Genomic DNA, 20,436 nt, shown 5'->3' with positions numbered 1-20,436 from the left:
CCATCCCCATGGCCTCCCTCTCCCCCCATCCCTGCTGGCCCCACGGCCTCCCTCCCCCCCCCATCCCTGCTGGCCCCACGGCCTCCCTCCCCCCATCCCTGCTGGCCCCATGGCCTCCCCCCATCCATCTGCCCGCCAAGGCCTCCCTCTCCCTCCATCCCTGCTGGCCTCCCTCTCCCCCCATCCATCCGCCCGCCATGGCCTCCCTCTCCCCCCATCCCTGCTGGCCCCCGTAGCCTCCTCGCCCCATATCTCTCCTGGCCTCCCCTGTGGCTTCACTCCTCCCATCCGTATCCCTTCCATTGGACACTCAGGAGCCAATCAGATCTTCTCTCTGTTCTGTAATACGTGAACGAGTTACTCAACGCTGGAGCCACGTGGGAATCCGGGGGCGGGGCCAGGCTTGTAGGAGGAGTCGTCTGTCCCAGTGAGCAGGCTACTGGTAGAGTGCGACGCTCGGAGGCGGGTCTCAGAGGAAGGGGCGGGGTCGAAGTGGGGCTCGTACTGTGGTTGGCTGGAATAGGTGGGGATGCGGCGTTAGGCTCCTGGGGGCGGGGCTTAGAGTCCACTGCCCGCGGAGCGGTTCGGTTCGGGGGCGCGAGCCGCCGGGGGGAGCTGGGTCGAGTTCCGCTGTTCGTCACAGCGGGTGGCCAGGTAAGGAGCGGCTGCTTGCGCGTGGTCCCCGCCTGGGCGCCGCTGGCTGCTGCCCCGCGTCCCTCCCCCGCGGGGGTCTCGGCGTCGTGCCCAGGCGGCCGGCGCATTCGGGCCGGTGAGCGCGCGACACACGCCCCTGCGCCCTATGGACGAAGGTTCGTTACCCGCTGGCGCGCGCTGTGCCCAGCCCGGTGGGACGGACGGGCCCTGGCACCTGCCTCGCGTGGCTCACGAGCTGCGGAACGGCGCCAGGGCCCCCGAGGGGAGTCGGCCGGAGCTGCCTGGCCTGGGGAAGGGCTGAGGCGGATGCATCTCCCGGCAGGACTCTCACCCGCCGGTCTTCTGGGCCTTGAATGTGGGAGATGCTCGGATACATGGCCCCGTTACCTAGCAAGTAACTGGAGAGAGAGGTGCCGACAGTCAGCCCCCGCCCGGATCACAGCACCTCTTATTTGGCTGCCCCCACCTGCTGCCCTCGACATTGCAGCCGAAGTACTATTCCCTTGTGCATCTCCCCAGCCCCCCAGGTATCTATGCCTTGGATAGATTTGGGGGTTGAAGGGAGCTCTCCCAGCTCCTGGATGACTCTGCCTTGGATTGCAGATGGTGAGGGAAACTTCTGGGTCTGGAGCTGAATGTCTAAGATCTTGCATGGCACAAGGAGCTGGATGCCGATGCAGTGCTTAATTTGTAATGAAAGAGGTGCCCTGGGCTCAAGCAATTTTTTTACTTTCATAATTGACGTAGCAAGCCCAGAGGTGCCAGGGCTATGAACTGCCAAGCCTAGAGGTGCAGGGCTCAGCCCTGGCAAGCCCTGGCACTAATTAACCACGGGTGAGATGGTGAGGGTTTGGCAAGGAGGCATACAGTGTAATAACTAAAATGATATTTTAAAATGAAGAGGAAATGTGTTATCTTAATTCTAGCAGAAAAGAGAAGGGTTTGAATCTAGTTACCAGGATTTGACTCAACTCCGGTTTATGCTGCAATTGGTCCTAGAGAGAGGTGTGGTGGAGGGTATCTTATACCCTTATTGTGTGGATGGGGTCTCTCATAAACTATCTCAGATCATCTTGGAGGGGGCTGGAGTTCGCCACACAGGTTTTAAGGGAGCTCATTTTAGTCTTATCTCAGGGTATGTCTACACTACGGGATTATTCTGATTTTACAGAAACCGTTTTTTTAAAACAGATTGTATAAAGTCGAGTGCACGCGGCCACACTAAGCACATTAATTCGGCGGTGTGCGTCCATGTACCGAGGCTAGCATTGATTTCCGGAGCGTTGCACTGTGGGTAGCTATCCCGTAGCTATCCCATAGTTCCCGCAGTCTCCCCTGCCCATTGGAATTCTGGGTTGAGATCCCAATGCATGATGGGGCAAAAACAGTGTTGCGGGTGATTCTGAGTAAATGTCATCACTCAATCGTTCCTCCGTGAAAGCAATGGCAGACAATGATTGTGCACCCTTTTTCACCTGGATTGCCCTGGCAGACGCCATAGCATGGCAACCATGGAGCCTGTTTTGCCTTTTGTCACTGTCACCGTATGTGTACTGGATGCTGCTGACAGAGGCGGTAACTGCAGTGCTACACAGCAGCATTCATTTGCCTTTGCAAGGTAGCAGAGACGATTACCATCCCTTTTGCACCGTCTGCCATTGTAAATTGGCAATGAGATGATGGTTATCAGTCATTTTGCACCGTTTGCATTTGGAAATTGGCGATGACGGTTATCAATCCTTTTGTACCGTCTGCTGCTGTCATGGGTGCTCCTGTCTGGCCTCACTGAGGTCGGCTGGGGGCGCATGGAAAAAAATGGGAATGACTCCCTGGGTCATTCCCTTCTTTCTGTTTTGTCTAAAAATAGTCAGTCCTGCCTAGAATATGGGGCAAATGTACTAGAGAACCAGAGAGCACAGCCGCTCCGTGTCAGAGCCCCAGAGATCCCGCAGAAATGATGATGAGCTGCATGCCATTCTAGGGGGTGCCCCTGCAACAACCCCACCTGTTGCTTCCCTCCTCCCCAACCCTCCTGGGCTACCATGGCAGTGTCCCCCCATTTGTGTGATGAAGTAATAAAGAATGCAGAAATAAGAAACACTGACTTTTAGTGAGATAAAATGAGGGGGAGGCAGCCTCCAGCTGCTATGATAGTCCAGGCAGTACAGAATCTTTTCTTTAAACATGAAATGGGGGGGCTGATGGAGCTCAGCCCCCAGTTGCTAGGATGAGGACGGTTACCAATCCTTTTGTACCATCTGCCGGGAATGACCGGGAGTCATTCCTATTTTTACCCAGGCGCCCCCGGCCGACCTCACCAAGGCCAGCCAGGAGCACTCACGGGCTGCTGCTGATGATGGATAGCAGTCATATTGTACCGTCTGCCACCGGGAAGGGGATGCTGGTGTTCAGTGCTGCAGCACCCCGTCTACCAGCAGCATGCAGTAGACATAGGGTGACGTTGAAAAAAGGCAAGAAACGATTTTTTTCCCCCTTTTCCTTGGGTGGGGAGGGTGTAAATTGACGACATACACCCTGAAACACCCGGGAAAATGTTTTTAACCCTTCAGGCATTTGGAGCTCAGCCAAGAATGCAAATGCTTTTCGGAGACTGCAGGGACTGTGGGATAGCTGGAGTCCTCAGTACCCCTCCCTCCCTCCATGAGCGTCCATTTGATTCTTTGACTTTCCGTTATGCTTCTCACGCAGCACTGTGCTGAGTCCCTGCTGTGGCCTCTGTCTATCATAGCCTGGAGATTTTTTCAAATGCTTTGTCATTTCGTCTTCTGTAACGGAGCTCTGATAGAACAGATTTGTCTCCCCATACAGCGATCAGATCCAGTATCTCTCGTACGGTCCATGCTGGAGCTCTTCTTGGATTTGGGACTGCATCGCCACCCATGCTGATCAGAGCTCCACGCTGGGCAAGCAGGAAATGAAATTCAAAAGTTCGCGGGGCTTTTCCTGTCTACCTGGCCAGTGCATCCAAGTTCAGATTGTTTTCCAGAGCGGTCACAATGGTGCACTGTGGGATACCTCCCGGAGGCCAATACTGTCGATTTGTGGCCACACTAACCCTAATCCGACATGGCAATACTGATTTCAGCGCTACTCCTCTCGTCGGGGAGGAGTACAGAAATTGGTTTAAAGAGCCCTTTATATCGATATAAAGGGCCTCATTGTGTGGACGGGTGCAGGGTTAAATCGGTTTAATGCTGCTAAATTCGGTTTAAACGTGTAGTGTAGACCAGGCCTCAGAGTTTATGGCTACCTGCCTTTGATGTACTGCAAAATATCAATTATGGAGCGAGGCCGATCTGGGCTGGAAACTAGTGTCTTTATTCACTGGAAGTCAGAAGTAACTAATTCCTTAGCTAAATAACAAAGTTCTAGAACTCTCAGGTGTGTTGGTGGTGAAGTTGGTTTACTACACTGGGCACCTAAATATATACCTACCTAGTAAACTGTTGTTGTTCTCCCTATGACACCCTTCCCCCATGTTTCAGAACAGGAGACAGAAAAATATTTGTGGTTTGAAAGCTGGAACAGAGAGAAGGCTGTTAATAGAATCTCTGAACTCCATTTATGTTGTGCTGAGCTGGTCTTTCACTTTCATTCACAGCCAAGTATTTGTCAGAAATGAAGCTAATTTTTATTAAGGAATTGAGATCCATAAAAATCCAAACAAAGTGGAAATTTGGCAGTTTTTTAGTGCTCTCTTCTTAGATTGTTGTGAGATTTGCCTTTTTTTTAACTTGGGAGTCATTCAGCAGTCAGAACCTGCTGAAGTGTTAAGAAGCCTAGAAACTACCTTTTTTTTTTTTTTTTTGGTGGGGATAGGGAATGGTATTTTTTGTCTAAATGACTTAAACCGGTGGTGGTAATTTTGCAGAGTCAGATGTGGCACAGTAGGCCTAGCAATCGGATCTTCAGGAAGGGTCTGTGCCATTTAAAGGGTGCCGAGCTGCTTGGTGGTGTGGAGGAGGAGCTCCTGAATAAAGAGAAGAGAATCAAAGACTGCATTCCAGTTCCCTTCCCACGACTTTAACTCTATCTGCAAGCAGGGAACCACAGTGTAATTGGGTCCCTGGCTCATTTTTGTTTGTTGTGTAGATGGGCCCCTTGTGTTGTTATGTGGAGTTTGTGTTGTAGTAGCTGGAAGCTGATTATGGTGTCTGCTTGTTACTTTCCCAGGAGATGACTGTTGAGCTACCCGGCTGGCTAATGGAGGGAAAGCAAAAGAAGAAAAGAATCTGGCTTTGTTTTTGTTGTCGGGCTGGAGGTGAATGAGCAGTGAAGTGGGGGATGGGCATAGATTTATCCTCTAGGTCTCATGGTAACAGCTGCGGCTTAAATACTTCATCTGACCCAGCCCCTAGGGTGGAGAGTGAAGAGGGGGGCTTATGCTTGTCGCCTGGATCAGTTCTGCACAGGTCACTATACAGATGGAAACACTATTTTCAGTTCAGACTGTTTTCCTTCCAGATAGCCAGTGGGTCCTGGGTGATGTGTAGTTGTGATAATGATTTTGTGTTAAGTGCCTTCTAGCTGCAGTCAAGAGGAGTGCTTTATAGAGTCCTAGAAGCTGGAACACACTTGTAGTAATATTTCTGCTGGTTTTAGTTGTACCTGGTGTGAGTGTTGCAGGGTGCCTCAGGGAAGGTTGTGCCTCCTGTTCTAAAGCAGTGGTTTTCTACCTTTTTTAATTTGCGGACCCCTAAAAAATTTCAAATGGAGGTGTTCGACCACTTTGGAAATCCTAGACGTGGTCTGTGGACCCCCAGGGGTCTGTTGACCACAGGGGTCCGTTGAAAAACACTGTTCTAAAGGATTTCTGTCTGCCTTGACTCCCCTTGATTGGGGAGCAAAGAGTCTCAGATTTAAAAAAAATGACATCTGAGATGGGACTTCCTAAACAGATCCATTTCCCTTCAGTTAACTCTTTAGCACCTGGAAACCAGTCTGTTCTCTTGTAGCTGGAAACTGCCTCTTCTGGTTTTAGTTTTCTGGTTCTAAACATGGTTCAGATCCATTTCCCTTCAGTTAACTCTTTAGCACCTGGAAACCAGTCTGTTCTCTTGTAGCTGGAAACTGCCTCTTCTGGTTTTAGTTTTCTTCCCCAGGAGCCATGAAGAATTCACTAATATTGGATTTCACTTTGTGTTCTCCTGGCCTGTGCTTTTTGCACCACACTCCTCTTTGTTACTGGTTCTCAACTTTGCAAGCAGTCCAGGAGCCAGGTGAATTGGGTAGGAACATATTTGTGGGCAGAGTGGGAACTAGCTGATGGTCTGGGCATATAAGGAGTAGGTCAGTAGTGGAAAATCTGACTCAGGATGGGTTAGTTAGAGGTCATTATTCACTTATATTATTGCTCGGAGACTTCAATCATGCTGAAGGTTTTTGTGCTGGGTGCTGTACAAAGCCGTAAGAAGACAGTCCCAGCCTTATGTTTTGAAAACCACTCAGCAGTGGGAAGTAGGAAACTTTCCCAGGGAAGGAGGAGTCATCATTTTCTCTTTGGACGTGCATTGTTAAACTTATCTGTCTGCTGTGACTGTAATCTTCCTCCCCTTAGGCTCTTCATTCTCCTAATCTCAATCCCTTATATTTCTAGAAAAAAATATAGTGGATGAATCATTGGTAGTATGTCTGGTGTGAAGTTGAAGGATCTGGTTTTGTGGAACATTGGACCAAATCCCAATGTATTACTGGGATGGCCTATATCTTCCAGATAGTGGGGGCTATTCTTCTTCATTGAAGACAAGCTAGAGCAGCCAGAAGGGTTTTAAACTAACAACACAAAGGGGAGGGTGCTAAGGAGGCCTAATATGGTATAAACTTCGACTCAATCAAAGAATGTGAAGAGAAGAAATGTTTGTTGTTTATATACCACTGCTAGGAATCTGGACATCTAGCAAGAGGAGCTGGACGTTCTTATTGATGAGAAAAAACTTCATATAATTGGCATTGCAGAAACCTGGTGGGAGGATTTACATGACTGGAATGTAAAATCCTGAGAAGGTCAGAATGAGTGAGAGGTGTGTGGTGGCGGTGGCATCATACACAAAAGACATCATTACCTGATTTTAAATTATTGATAACTCAGAACCACAAAGTTTTTTGAATGCATATGGATGTGCTGACTGACAAAGTACAGGCTAGTGAGGGTCTGTTACACACCACAAAATCAAATCAGAGAACAGGATGAGTTTGTAATTAAACACCTGTATGTAATGTGTAGAAAGAAATTGGTATTATGGGAAACTTCAATTTGGGAGACATATGCTGGAAGTTTCATACAGCCAGTAGTAAAACATGATAAGTTTTTGAAACTTTTAAGTAACTTTCTAATTCAAAAGGTATTGAATCTAACATGAGGTAATCCTATTTCGTACCTCACTGTGGCTGATAAAGATGAATGAGTCACTGGACTGGAAGTTGGTGTCTGCCTAGGGACAAGATCATGGCGTAGTTACATTCAAAGTGCCAAACAGAGGAAGAGCCAAACCAATAATCTGTATACTTGGTTTTTCAAAAGGGTTACTTTCCCAAAGCTGAAGGAAAAATTTAGACAGAAAAATGTGAAAGATTGGGAGTTCTTAAAGAAGATTTTATTAGATGGACAAAAAGCTACAATTCCACAATCAAGAGAGAGGACAACTTTGGCTAAAAGCCCATCCCGGTTGAGTGGTAGTAATTAGAACATCCTGGTAGTAATTAGGGGGGGGAAAAAAGGAGCAAATAGGAAAAAGGAGAACAGATATCAGTTGATATAAATTAGAAGTTTTGAAGTGTAGAAAACTGATAAGGGAAGCTAAAAATATCAGGGAAAAATTATGGCTGGTAAGGCAAAGAACAACAAAGAGTTTAAGTGTATTAAGAAGACAATAAATTCTAGCAATGGTATAGGACCTTTACTAAATGAGGATGGTGAAATTGATGATAATGATGAAGAAAATGCAGAAATGTTTATTGAATATTTGTTCTGTGTTTGGAAAGATGCAGGATGATGTACGTACTTCACTTGTGGATGAGCAAGTACTTTCTGGTCTCTTAATAATAAAGGATGATGTTAAACAATATCTACAAGGGATAAATGTTATCCAGGCCTGCTTATTTAAATTGACCCAAGAATCCTAAAAGAAGTATCTGTACCAGTGATAACTTTTAATAAATCTTGGAATGGCAGGAAAATTCCAGAAGACTGAAAGAGTACCAATGTTGTGCAAGTATTCAAAAAGGAAGTGGGATGACCCAGGTAACTATAGGCTGCTTAGCCTGTCATTAAATCTGGGCAAAATAACGGAAAAGCTGATGCAGCATTCAGCTGATAAAGAATTAAAGGATGGGAAGGTAATGAATGTTAGTCTACATAGTTTTCTGGAAAACTGGTTTTTTTAAACCTGATTTACTTCTTTGAGATTACAAGTTTGAAAAGGTAACTGCATGGATGTAACAGACTTTTGTAAGGTGTTTGACTCTGTGACATTCCAAATCAGTAGTATACTGTATAAATAATGCACATGTTAAATGGATTAAAAACTGTCTAATCTCAAATGTAGTTGTTGACAAGCATAAGCGCCGAGTTGCTGGGTGGTGCTTGACCCACACTCTGTCCTAGGCCCTGCCCTCAGTCCCCCCTTCCTCCAAATCCCCACCCCTGCCCCACGTCTTCCCGCCCACAGTTCACCTCAGACCCTGCCCCCACTCTGCCTCCCTCCAACCGACCCTTACCGCTCAGCAGGCACCCGAAGATGAGGCTGCCCGGGGCACACAAGCTGCAGAGCGTGCCCATGGGGCGAAGGGGAGCGCCACCTGGTCTTGAGCACCGCCCACCCCTCCCAACCCCAGCTTGGCGACGGGCTGCATCCCTCTCGTGACAGCGTTACATGTTGCTGCCCTGGTCTCCGGCTCCAGCTCTAGCTCTGCCCAGACCTGCCCCCATGAGGCACACTCCAGGCACGGGGCTGGAGACAGGGTAGCAGCATGTGGTGCCGGCAGGAGATCGACGCGGATGGGCAGACAGACACAAAGCCAGGGTTGGGAGTCCCAGCCTGCAGATTTGGGGGGCTCTGGTCCTGAGGGTGGGCTGTGGTCAACCCAGGCCCACCAGTGGCTATGCTTCCCCAGGTCCCTGCCCCATCCCGCCGCCTCCGCTTCTCCCTCCACCAGCGTCGTGGAACAGCTGATCATCGGCGGGCAGGAGGCACTGATCACCGGAGGCACTAGGGAGCGGGGGAGGCGCTGTCCCACCCACTGTTTTTTTTTTCCGTGGGTGCTCCAGCCCCAGAGCACCCACAGAGTCGGCGCCTGTGTCAACAAGGAATCGTCATTGAATGGTGGTGCTTCTAGTGGGGTTTTGCAGGGCTCAGTGCTAGGCCTGCTGCTATTCAAAATTTTCATCAGTGGATCTCATGTTCTATGGGCCTGTGTTAGACAGGGTGTCAGACAAGATGATCACAGTGGTCCCTTCTGGCCTTAAAATATGAATCTAGAAGTAAATATAAGATCACTGCTGATGAAAATTTGTGGATGACACAAAGATTGGTGGAGTGGTAAGTAATAACATAGGGCAGTCATGCAGAGTAATCTTGCTCACTTGTTAAACTAGGCCTATTCAAACAAAATAAATTTGAATACTGTCAAGTTCTAGGTTAGACATCTAGGAACAAACAGTGCATGCCATACCTACAGAATGGAGTACTGTGTCATGGAAAGCAGTGACTCTGAAAAGTCTTGTAGGGATCATAGAGTACAAGGAACTGAACATGAGCACCTGTGGCAAAAGTGGCTAATGCAATCCTTGGATGTGTAAAAAGGGGAGTAGTAAGTAGAGAGATGATTTTGCCTCTGTATACAGCATTGGCGAGACTTATGCTGGAATACAGCATCCAGTTCTGGTGTCCACATTCTTAAAGGATGTTGAAAGATGTAATTGTGTACAGAAAAGAGCCACAAAAAAGATGAAAGGGCTGAAGACAATGCCTTAGGCGTAGTCAATCCTAGAAACTTACGTTGGTATGGCTACGTCTCTCAGGGGTTAAGTTCCCTGTAAGCTGCACAGCGGCCTATTAAGCCCCGCTCAGGACTGTGGCTGGGAGCGATGCCTCTCCCCACTGGCCCCAGCATGAAGCTGCTGCGTCTGGGGGAGAGGCGCCTCTTCCCCTGCCCTTAGCTGCAGCAACAAGAGAGGGCTGGGGGGAAGTCCTCTCTCCCCACTGCAGCCCTTGGGTAGCCTGCAGCCCTGGGGCAGCCTACACCCCCCAAACCTCTCATCCCCAGCCCCACCCCAGGGCCTTCACCCCTAGCTGGAGCCCTCATTCTCCCCCACCCAACCCTCTGCCCCAGGCCTGAGCCCCCTCCTGCACCCCAAACTCCCCATCCCCATCCCAGAGCTCGCAACCCCAGCTAGAGCCCTCACCCTCCTTCCCCCCACACCCCAACTCTGTGCCCCAGCCCTGAGCCCCCTCCCACACTCCAAACCCCTAAGCCCCACCCACACCACATGAGTTTTGTTATGTGAACCAATATGAAGGTGGTGTGTCGCACATCACCTCTATATTGGTGCACATAACAAAATTCATTCCACAGATGGACATAAAAAATAAGAGGGATTACGGCTCAGGGGTGTGAAGAATCCACATCGTTGAGAGACATAGCTATATCAGCCTAACCCTCAAATGTGGACAGCACTAGGTTAATGTAAGAATTCTTCCCTCAACTTAGCTACTGCCTCTCTGGGAGGCGGATTACTTACATCAATGGGAGAAAAAAAACAGGAGTACTTGTGGCACCTTAAAGACGAACAAATTTATTTAAGCATGAGCTTTCGTGAGCTACAGCTCACTTCTTCGGATGCATAGAATGGAACACACAGACGGAGGTTATTTCTACATACAGAGAACATGAAAAGGTGGAAGTATGCATACCAACAGGCAGAGTCTAATCAATTGAGATGAGCTATCGTTAGCAGGATGAAAAAAAACTTTTTGAAGTGATAATTAAGATGGCCCATAGAAGGTGTGAGGAGAACTTAACATAGGGAAATAGATTCAATTGGTGTAATGACCCAACCATTCCCAGTCTTTGTTTAACCCACAGTTAATAGTATCTAGTTTGCATATTAATTCAAGTTCAGCAGTTTCTCTATGGAGTCTGTTTTTGAAGTTTTTTTGTTGCAAAATTGCCACCTTCAAGTCTGTCACTGAGTGGCTGTAGCATTTTAAGTGGAGACATACCCTCAGAGTGAGAGACTTAGGGTGATCAATCTGTTTAGCTTATCAAAAGGGAGATTTAGAGGTCACTTGATTACAGTATATAGGGGCAACTCTTAAAAAGTTGCAGCAGTGCAGCTGAACTGCTTCAGTGAAGACACTACTAGGTCGATGGGAGAAGCTCGTTGATATACCCCACCTTCCCCACTCCATTCATTTCTCCTGTTTTCTCTCCTTCCTCATTCTCTGATCTCCACAATCCTTTTCAATTCTTAACTTTTGGAGGCAAGGAGAGGAAGTTATTTCTGTGACCCCAATTTACCAACATCTGTCCTATGTCTTAGAACTGCTACACCTGCTCTAGGGAGAGCACGTTAAAACAGGAATTAAACATACTATTAACAGGTGGCTCAGTTTAAGGCTCCTACAGCCATGTTACCCAGCTTTGACATTGGCTGACTTCTGTGTGTTTAAATTCTCATCCTAAAGTAGCTTTGCATGAATAGCTTTGATTTTGTTGCTTCTTAGGCCATTTTCTGCCCCCCCCCTCCCCCCCCGGGGAGGGACTCTTCGCTAAAAGTAGATAAATAAAGGTTATCTTGGGTTTAAAACATTGCCTGCACATGGTGTTTGTTATAGTTTTTATGACTTGCCATTTTTGCCACTATTTCCTGGTGCATTTTTCTAAAATTTTCAATGATAAAATTAACCCTAGCAGCCAGCTCCTTGTGCTCTGATACGCTGCTGTCTAGCTAAAAAGAAAAAGTTGTCCTAATAAAATTGCCTTCTGCAGAATCCAAATTTCATGATTGACCGAGTAAACCGCTGATTACGCGCAGCCAGACACCAGGGCCATTAGAAGAGCACAGCAGGGCGCGCTGTGCATCAGAGAAGCTTTGAAAACCAGTTTCATGACTGGCCATGCTGTGGTGTGAAAGTTCTGTTTGTTTCTCCTTGCTGAACACCCACCCGCTTGGTTCACTCTACTTCCCAGTAAGCAAGCCAACCTCCCTCCCCTCCTTTGATCTCCGCTTGCAGAGGCAATAAAGTCATTGCTGTTTCAAATTCATACATTCTTTATTAATTCGTCACACAAATGGGGGGATAATTGCCAGCGTATCCCAGGAGGGGTGTGGGAGGAGGGAAGCACAGGTAGTTGTAGGGGTATCCCCTAGAATGTCCTGCAGCTCATCATAGAAGTGGCATGTCTGGGGCCGTGACCAGGAGCGGCCATTTGCCTCTCTGGTTCTTTGGTAAGCTTCACGCGGCACTGCTGTGGGTCCCTGTTATAACCTCTGTCCTTCATGCCCTTGGAGATTTTTTCAAATATTCTGTCATTTTGTCTTTTGGAACGGAGTTTGGATAACACGGATTCGTCTCCCCATACAGCGATCAGATGCAGTACCTCCAGTTTGGTCCATGCTAGAGCTCTTTTGCGATTCTGGGACTCCATGGTCACCTGTGCTGATGAGCTCTGCATGGTCACCTGTGCTGATCAGCTCGCTACGCTGGCCAAACAGGAAATGAAATTCAAAAGTTTGCAGGGCTTTTCCTGTTTACCTGGCCAGTGCATCTGAGTTGAGAGTGCTGTCCAGAGCAGTCACAATGGAGCACTCTGGGATAGCTCCCGGAGGCCAGTACCGTCGAATTGCGTCCACACTACCCCGAAGTTGAACCAGCAGGGTCGATTTCAGCACTAATTCCCTCATCGGGGAGGAGTACAGAAATTGATTTTAAGAACCCTTTAAGTTGACACAAATGGCTTCGTCATGTGGACGGGTGCAGGTTAAATCGATCTAACACTGCTAAATTCGACCTAAACTCGTAGTGTAGACCAGGGCTAAGTGCTTGTATCCTTTCTTCAGTTCTACTCTGAATGCATTTTTCTCATTCAAGACACAGCAAATGCTTTGGAGCCCCCCTGAATAGGTGTTACATGTGTTACATCCATGCAATTTGAGATATTCCTTGAATCTCTAATTGTAAACTAGCTGTTGTCACTACTTTACCTCACAGGGGGAGTGGGCCTGGTGTAGAATTGGTGCCGGGAGCAGAATCTAAAGTGTAGCAATAATAGAGAGTGGAATCATTATCCAGAATGTGTGAGAACATTTGATGCCATCACTACAGCTAATGTGAGCATTCTATTCTGTAAAGTTGGCTTGTCTGCTGTGCACATTTGTGTTCTGAGTTTTTGAACAGAGCTGAAATCACAGGTATCCTGTGTCCTGTCTCACATGTTAGACTCAAATCAGTGGGCCTTAAATTAATGATGCATTTTTTACATTGCCAGATGATGGTGGGGTCCTCTGACACTAACACTGATCCAGGAAGAATCTAGGAACTCAACGTGAGCTGCTGTTAGGCTGTCTTGCATTCTAAGGCTGACGGGGGTGGAGCGGAATTAAGATCACTGTCCTCAAGGTATTCAAAGCTTCAAATTAAGCATGGGATTGTGTGCATAGGTGCCGACTTCCTCTCTACCCTGGAGGTGCTTGGCCCACCCCCATTCCATCTCTTCATCCAAGCCCCCACCCCTGCCCTGCCACTTCCTGCCCCTGCTCCTTTCAGGCCCCGCCCCCACTCCACCCCTTCACCCAAGGCCCTACCCCTGCCCCGCGTTTTCCACTAGGTAGAAGAGAGGGAGGGAGCTTGGCTGCCGGCAGGTGCTAAGCCCTGGAGCACCCACGGAGTCAGCACTTATGATTGTTTGGCTTTGCAGACGCCACCCTGAGGGATTAGAAGTGATTTGAAGAATCCCTGAGTGGGGAATTGGGCTTTAGGTAGAGTAGGTATCTTGGTGAATGTGCTGTGGCCTGATTATACATTACACTGGCTGGTGCAATGTATAATCAGACTATGTTCAGCTGTGAGTGGGGGGCTGAATTGGAGTGGGGACTTGTTCAGAATTGGAATTTGATCAGAAAGCATGTAACATAGTGATGTTCATATATGAACATTCTCTTAATTCTTTTCACACGTTAGAGGAAATGTTATGTTAATACGATTAACTTAAAAATAACAGTAAGATTAAAATTACTGGCATAACTCTCTCAAGTGAGGTGGGTTCAAACTGTCAGCAGTTAACCCTTCAATCAGTTTTCCACATAATTGGCTATAAAGGGAGTTTGGCTCCTGGATTCCATCCACTTTTCTGGCTTTGCTGCTTTCCTGTTTCATGACTTCAAAAGGCAAATTCTGTTCCTAGCTGGCTTGCTATCCAGGTATTACCTTGTCATTCGCATTGGGTAGCACAATGTGGCCTTCTATGTGATGCCTGAAATTAAATCCTCATAAATCCAGATGGACTATGTGGCTCAGAGGATTGCTGAAATTGCCTTTTCCTTCACTTATTAGTCCAAATAGTCTGGCTTGCACAAAATGAGTTCGGGTGAAGTATTGAACCATTTCCTAGTCAACCCATTATCTGCTTGATGAAACGTCACAGCTGGCACTTGCTGGCATCTTGGTAGTGTCATGAGATGGGGTAAGCACTAAGTGGGCATGGAAATCAAACTACCCTGTTGTTTTTAGAGATGGTCCTTGTGGGTAAAGTCAGTGTGGTGGTGGGGAGGGGTGGCTAAGTGAGCACTTCTGCTCCTGTGCTGGACTTGTTCTGTGTATAATCTGCATCTGAGGTACCAGTCATGTGAACAATGTTAGTCAGTCAGGTGATGACTAGTCCCAGCAAGGAATTTTTTGTACCCAGACCCCCTCCTTACAGGCTTTCTCTGCAGCTTTCCTTCAGGTACTGTCACTACCTCTCAGAGCTGGCTCAGCTGGCAGCAGGATTGGTCCATTCCCAAATAAAGCTGCAGCATCAGCTATAGAGGACAAACCCAGATGAGGAAAGCTTGGAGGAAGATGAAGAAGCAGCTCCCAACCAGTGCTTGTTGTTCCCAGTAGGGAAGGTCCTAGGCTGGAATCAGTAAGCCTCTACAATCTGTCTTCTCTTCTGTCTCTCCCCTTCCAACCACTCAAATCCCTTCAAAGGAAGCTCCTGATGAAGCCCTATCCTCTCAACCACTCCCTCTGTTCTTTTGGGGGGGGGGTCTGTCTATTGGCTTTTCCAGTGAACTTCTGCAGTTTCCAACTGCCTAATTAGGTACCAAAGGCTTGTGGCGGAAGGTGAACTGGACTTAGACCTTGATCCCATCCCATTTCTCCTCTGTCTCAACTTGTAGATGCTGCCAGATGGCAAATATCTTTGGACAAATAGGCCTATCAGCTCTCTCATATGGCTTGTCTCTTTAAATATCTCTGAGAGCCAGAGCTAGGAAGAGGATGATGGACAAGCTATTTTCTTTCTTAAGTTCTTCAGAGAGCCATATTCTCCTATGTGAATGTTGGAGATCTGGTGTGCTGCTCTGACCTCTCCTCACTGTTCCCAGTAAACTGGTAAAGCCCTCCTGATTAGATTGATATATTCCATGGCTCTTCATTTGTCTCCTATGAATCCTGCAATCAGATACCATTTCTTCTGAGGAACACTTCTCCCCTGCTATCCAGCAAGTCCAGGATGGGGCAACTTCTGCTCTATTGGCTTCAAGACAGCATGCCTCCAGTTGTGGGTGAAGAGCTTGTCTTAATATCAGTCTTCTGTTTAACCTGTCATCTGAGTTTCCTGAGAGGCCCTGGCAGTGTTGATAACTTCCTCAGAGAAGAAGGAATCCATATCTTTCTTTACTTGGATGATCTGGTTTGGTCCCAGTGCTGGCAGACTACCCTGGGGAGTCTGAGTTATCAGGTTATTCAGGAACAAGGATTTGTGATCAGTTGAGACAAATGGCTTGTCTGCATTTGAAAGCTGATGTGGACTAAGGCAGGGTGTGAATTTAAAGTTCAATAGCTGTTCCTTATCAATGCTTATGTGTAGACAAATCCAAAAGCTACTTATTATTTCTTTCAGGGGGGCTAATTTGTCTGTGGGCCAGATTGTGCAGTCTTTTCAGCAGTGGTACAAAGGTTAGAAATCTTGTGCAGACATTGCTCCAGCACCTCACTGTGGTGATCAGGAAAGGCCTTCAGCTTCAGCATCTGAAGGTGTTGTGTTCAGGTACAATCCAGAGGGTCCTCCCAGAGGCCTCTGCAAGCATTTCTGCTATCTGTGTGGGATCACAGCCTAGAAACCCCTATACAATCAATCTTGTAGAAGGAGAATATAATATGGTTCCTTCAATCTCTGGGATAGTGGACACATCTGAAATCTGTCCAGGAGGAGCCTTTGGCATAAATGCTGATAGTCAGGTTTGGTTTTGTGTGGAGTAGCACCTTAACAGAACACATCCTGTTGTTTTTTCCTAATGTTTGATTTGGTGGTTTTGAAATCCCACATCTTAGGGCACATGTAGTAGAATGCTCTGTTGTGCAGCAACAACTTTAACTCCATCTTAATGAAGGTTTTGTAAATTAATTTGACTTTATTATTGTTCCGAGAAATGGCTGAACTCGTTTGCTGAAATAAAAAAAAAAAATCAACCTGAGCCAGAAATGAAGCATGGAAAAACTTCAGCCTGAATGGATAGTTTGTTAGTTATAAGCAACTGAAAACAGGAGCTCTGTAATGGGGAGTGTTAGACAACCTTAACTTTAGGCATTGGTCTGCCTATAATAATGAGCAGGGAGGCGGATTGGGTAATCTAATGGGACGCTGTCTCTTAATTTTTGATTTTGCCACACTTGGTAAGGATGTCCATTGAAGAGATTTGTGCAGTTTTCATTTTGATTTTTTTCAATGTTTGTGCTGTGTCCTTCAATTGTATTTGTTCTTTGTGCAATTACTGCAGTGCACAAATGGCTCATAAATTGTACAGGAGTGTAGCACTGAATGGATGGCCCTGTCAGAATTTGACAAAGTTTCTTTCCTTTGGGAAACTATAAGCAAAATGCACTGACCCGTGGTGACATGCATCCATGATTAATGGATGAGTCTCATAATGCGTTGAGGTGCTTTGTGTTTCCCCTTTGCTTAAATAATGGAATCTAAGGCCTTGGCTTCACTGCTGAAAATGTATTTTTGATGAGTGAGCTATCCCCATAGTAAAAACACATGGGCATAAGTCACTTTAGTGTTTACCACAGGGTAAACTAGGTGAGACCAACCTAGGTGGAGGGTTTCGTGCTGACCTCATCTAGTTTACCTCATGGTAAAACTAAAGGAACTTGTCTTCACTGTGTGTGTGTGTTTTAAAAACAACCTTGGGATAGCTCATGTATGTTAGTTACCCAAAGGTGAAAAATGCACCTTTTTTAGCAGTGATGAAAAAGCCTGATCTTTTGATATGAAGAGGGGAAAACCATTGCATAGATCAGACTTGGTACATTTTGGAAATAGTAAGCATGGTGAGGAATGAGGGTATGTCTACGCTACGAAATTAGGTCGAATTTATAGAAGTCGAGTTTTTAGAAATCGATTTTATACAGTCGATTGTGTGTGTCCCCACTCAAGACCATTAAGACCATTAACTCGGCGGAGTGCATTCACAGTACGGAGGCTAGCGTAGACTTCCAGAGCGTTGCACTGTGGTAGCAATCCCACAGTTCTTGCAGTTTCTGCCGCTCATTGGAATTCTGGGTTGAGCTCCCAATGCTTGATGGGTCAAAAACATTGTCACGGGTGGTTCTGGGTACATGTCGTCAGGCCCCCTGTCCGTCCCTCCCTCCCTCCGTGAAAACAACTGCAGACAATCATTTCGAGCCTTATTTCCTGGGTTACCCATGCAGACGCCATACCACGGCAAGCATGGAGCCTGCTCAGCTCACCGTCACCATACGTCTTCTGGGTGCTGGCAGACATGGCACTGCATTGCTACACAGCAGCAGCTCATTGCCTTTTGGTGCATTATGACTGGTAGCCATCGTCGTGGTCTCCTGGGTGCTCTTTTAGCCGACCTTGGTGAGGTCGGTCGGGGCGCCTGGACGTAAATGAGAGTGACGAAGACAGCAGTGGGACTTCGGCGGCAGCTTAATTGGCTGCTGGTGCCTTTGGCGGCATGTCGGCGGAGAGTCCTTAGGGATGTTGTGGGGCCCTCTTAGGGGCGCGGGGCCCGATTCGGGGGAATTGGGTGAATCGCTCTAAAGCCGGCCCTGCGCCAGGTCATTCTCTTTTTAAGTTTCGTCTCATGGAGATTCAGTCCTGCCTGCAGTTGTACTGCACCGTCTTCTGGCGAGCAGCCAGGAGACGAGGATGGCTAGCAGTCATACTGCACTGTCTGCTGCTAGCCTGAGATGTATAAGAGAGATGGAGTGGATCAAAACGAGAGAGACCAGATTTGTTTAGTATTCATTTGCCCCTTCCCCCCGAATAGTGAGGGGGGGAGGGATAGCTCAGTGGTTTGAGCATTGGCCTGCTAAACCCAGGGTTTTGAGTTCAGTCTTTGAGGGGGCCATTCTGTGTGACAGTTGTGTGTGTTTCTCCTTGATGCAAACCCACCCCCTTTGTTGATTTTAATTCCCTGTAAGACAAGTCGCCCCTCCCTCCGTCAGACCAATGGCAGACAATCGTTTCGCGCCTTTTTTCAGCGCAGACGCCATAGCACAGCAAGCATGGAGCCTGCTCAGATCACCACCGCAGTTATGAGCACTGTAAACACCACGCACATTATCCTGCAGTATATGCAGAACCAGAACCTGCAAAAGCAAAACCAGGCAAGGAGGTGACAGCAGTGTGGTGACGAGAGTGATGAGGACATGGACACAGACTTCTCTCAAAGTACAGGCCCCGGCAATGTGGACATCATGGTGTTAATGGGGCAGGTTCATGCCGTGGAACGCCGATTCTGGGCCTGGGAAACAAGCACAGACTGGTGGGACTGCATAGTGTTGCATGTCTGGGATGATTCCCAGTGGCTGCGAAACTTTTTCATGAGTAAGGGCACTTTCATGGAACTTTGTGACTTGCTTTCCCCTGCCCTGAAGTGCAAGAATACCAAGATGAGAGCAGCCCTCACAGTTCACAAGCAAGTGGCGATAGCCGTGTGGAAGCTTGCAATGCCAGACAGCTACCGGTCAGTCGGGAATCAATTTGGAGTGGGCAAATATATTGTGGGGACTGCTGTGATCCAAGTAGCCAACGCAATCAAAGAGCTGCTGATATCAAGGGTAGTGACTCTGGGAAATGTGCAGGTCATAGTGGATGGCTTTGCTGCAATGGGATTCTCTAACTGGTGGGGCAATAGACGGAACCCATATCCTTATATTGGCACCGGAGCACCAAGGCAGCGAGTACATAAACCGAAAGGGGTACTTTTCAATGGTGCTGCAAGCACTGGTGGATCACAAGGGACGTTTCACCAACATCAACGTGGGATGGCCGGGAAAGGTACATGATGCTCGCGTCTTCAGGAACTCTGATCTGTTTCAAAAGCTGCAGCACGGGACTTTCTTCCCAGACCAGAAAATAACCGTTGGGGATGTTGAAATGCCTATAGTTATCCTTGGGGACCCAGCCTACCCCTTAATGCCATGGCTCATGAAGCTGTACACAGGCAGCATGGACAGTAGTCAGGAGCTGTTCAACTATAGGCTGAGCAAGTGCAGAATGGTGGTAGAATGTGCATTTGGACGTTTAAAAGCGCGCTGGCACAGTTTACTGACTCAGATAGACCTCAGCGAAACCAATATTCCCATTGTTATTACTGCTTGCTGTGCGCTCCACAATATCTGAGAGAGTAAGAGGGAGATGTTTATGGTGGGGTAGGAGGTTGAGGCAAATTGCCTGGCCCCTGATTACGCGCAGCCAGACACCAGGGCAGTTAGCAGAATACAGGCAGGCATGGTGTGCATCAGAGAAGCTTTGAAAACCAGTTTCATGACTGGCCAGGCTACAGTGTGAAAGTTCTGTTTGTTTCTCCTTGATGAAACTGGCCCCTGCCCCTTGGTTCACTCTACTTCCCTGTAAGCTAACCACCTTCCCCTCCCCCCTTCGATCAGCGCTTGCAGAGGCAATAAGGTCATTGTTGCTTCACATTCATGCATTCTTTATTAATTCATCACACAAATAGGGGGATAACTACCAAGGTAGCCTGGGTCAGGTGGGGGAGGAGGGAAGGACAAGGCCACACTGCACTTTAAAACTTATTGAACGCCAGCTTTCTGTTGCTTGGGCAGTCCTCTGGGGTGGAGTGGTTGGGAGCCCGGAGGTGCCCCCCCACTGCGTTCTTGGGTATATGGGTGAGGAGGCTATTGAACTTGGGGAGGAGGGCGGTTGGTTACACAGGGGCTGTGGCTGCAGTCTGTGTTCATGCTGCCTTTCCTGAACCTCAACCATATGCCGGAGCATATCAGTTTGTTCCTCCAGTAGCCTCAGCATTGCCTCTTGCCTTCTGTCACCAAGCTGACTCCACCTATCATATTCAGTCCACCACTTATTATCTTCAGCCCACCTGTCCTCGCATTCATATTGTGCTTTCCTGGACTCTGACCTGTCTGCCTCCATGCATTCTGCTGGGCTCTTTTCAATGTGGGAGGACTGCATGAGCTCAGAGAACATTTCATCACGAGTGCGCGTTTTTCACCTTCTAATCTCCGCTAGCCTCTGGGAAAGAGAAGATAGTGTGAGCGTTGA

At 47.7% G+C, this 20,436-nt stretch overlaps 1 protein-coding gene across 12 annotated transcripts in view; it reads left to right on the top strand.

Annotated features, from left to right (window-relative positions):
• Nucleotides 1-509: 509 nt before the first annotated feature.
• The window catches only part of PLXNB1 (plexin B1), a 210,606-nt gene continuing 190,679 nt past the window's right edge, over nt 510-20,436 (top strand). For 3 of the 12 annotated variants that reach the window (XM_039482207.1, XM_039482208.1, XM_039482204.1), the window contains exons 1-2: nt 555-654; nt 13,165-13,295. The gene's annotated coding sequence lies outside the window, so the exon portion shown is untranslated. Of the gene's footprint in view, nt 655-708; nt 810-6,556; nt 6,679-13,164; nt 13,296-14,608; nt 14,800-20,436 lie in introns of those variants that run through there. The other 9 variants (XM_039482200.1, XM_039482203.1, XM_039482201.1 and 6 more) reach the window with 7 other exon arrangements.

This window comes from Mauremys reevesii, linkage group 7, assembly GCF_016161935.1.
Source record: "Mauremys reevesii isolate NIE-2019 linkage group 7, ASM1616193v1, whole genome shotgun sequence".
Lineage (NCBI taxonomy): Eukaryota > Metazoa > Chordata > Testudines > Geoemydidae > Mauremys > Mauremys reevesii.
The sequence above is the reverse complement of the archived record's forward strand: the minus strand, read 5'-3'. Positions and strand labels throughout refer to the sequence as shown.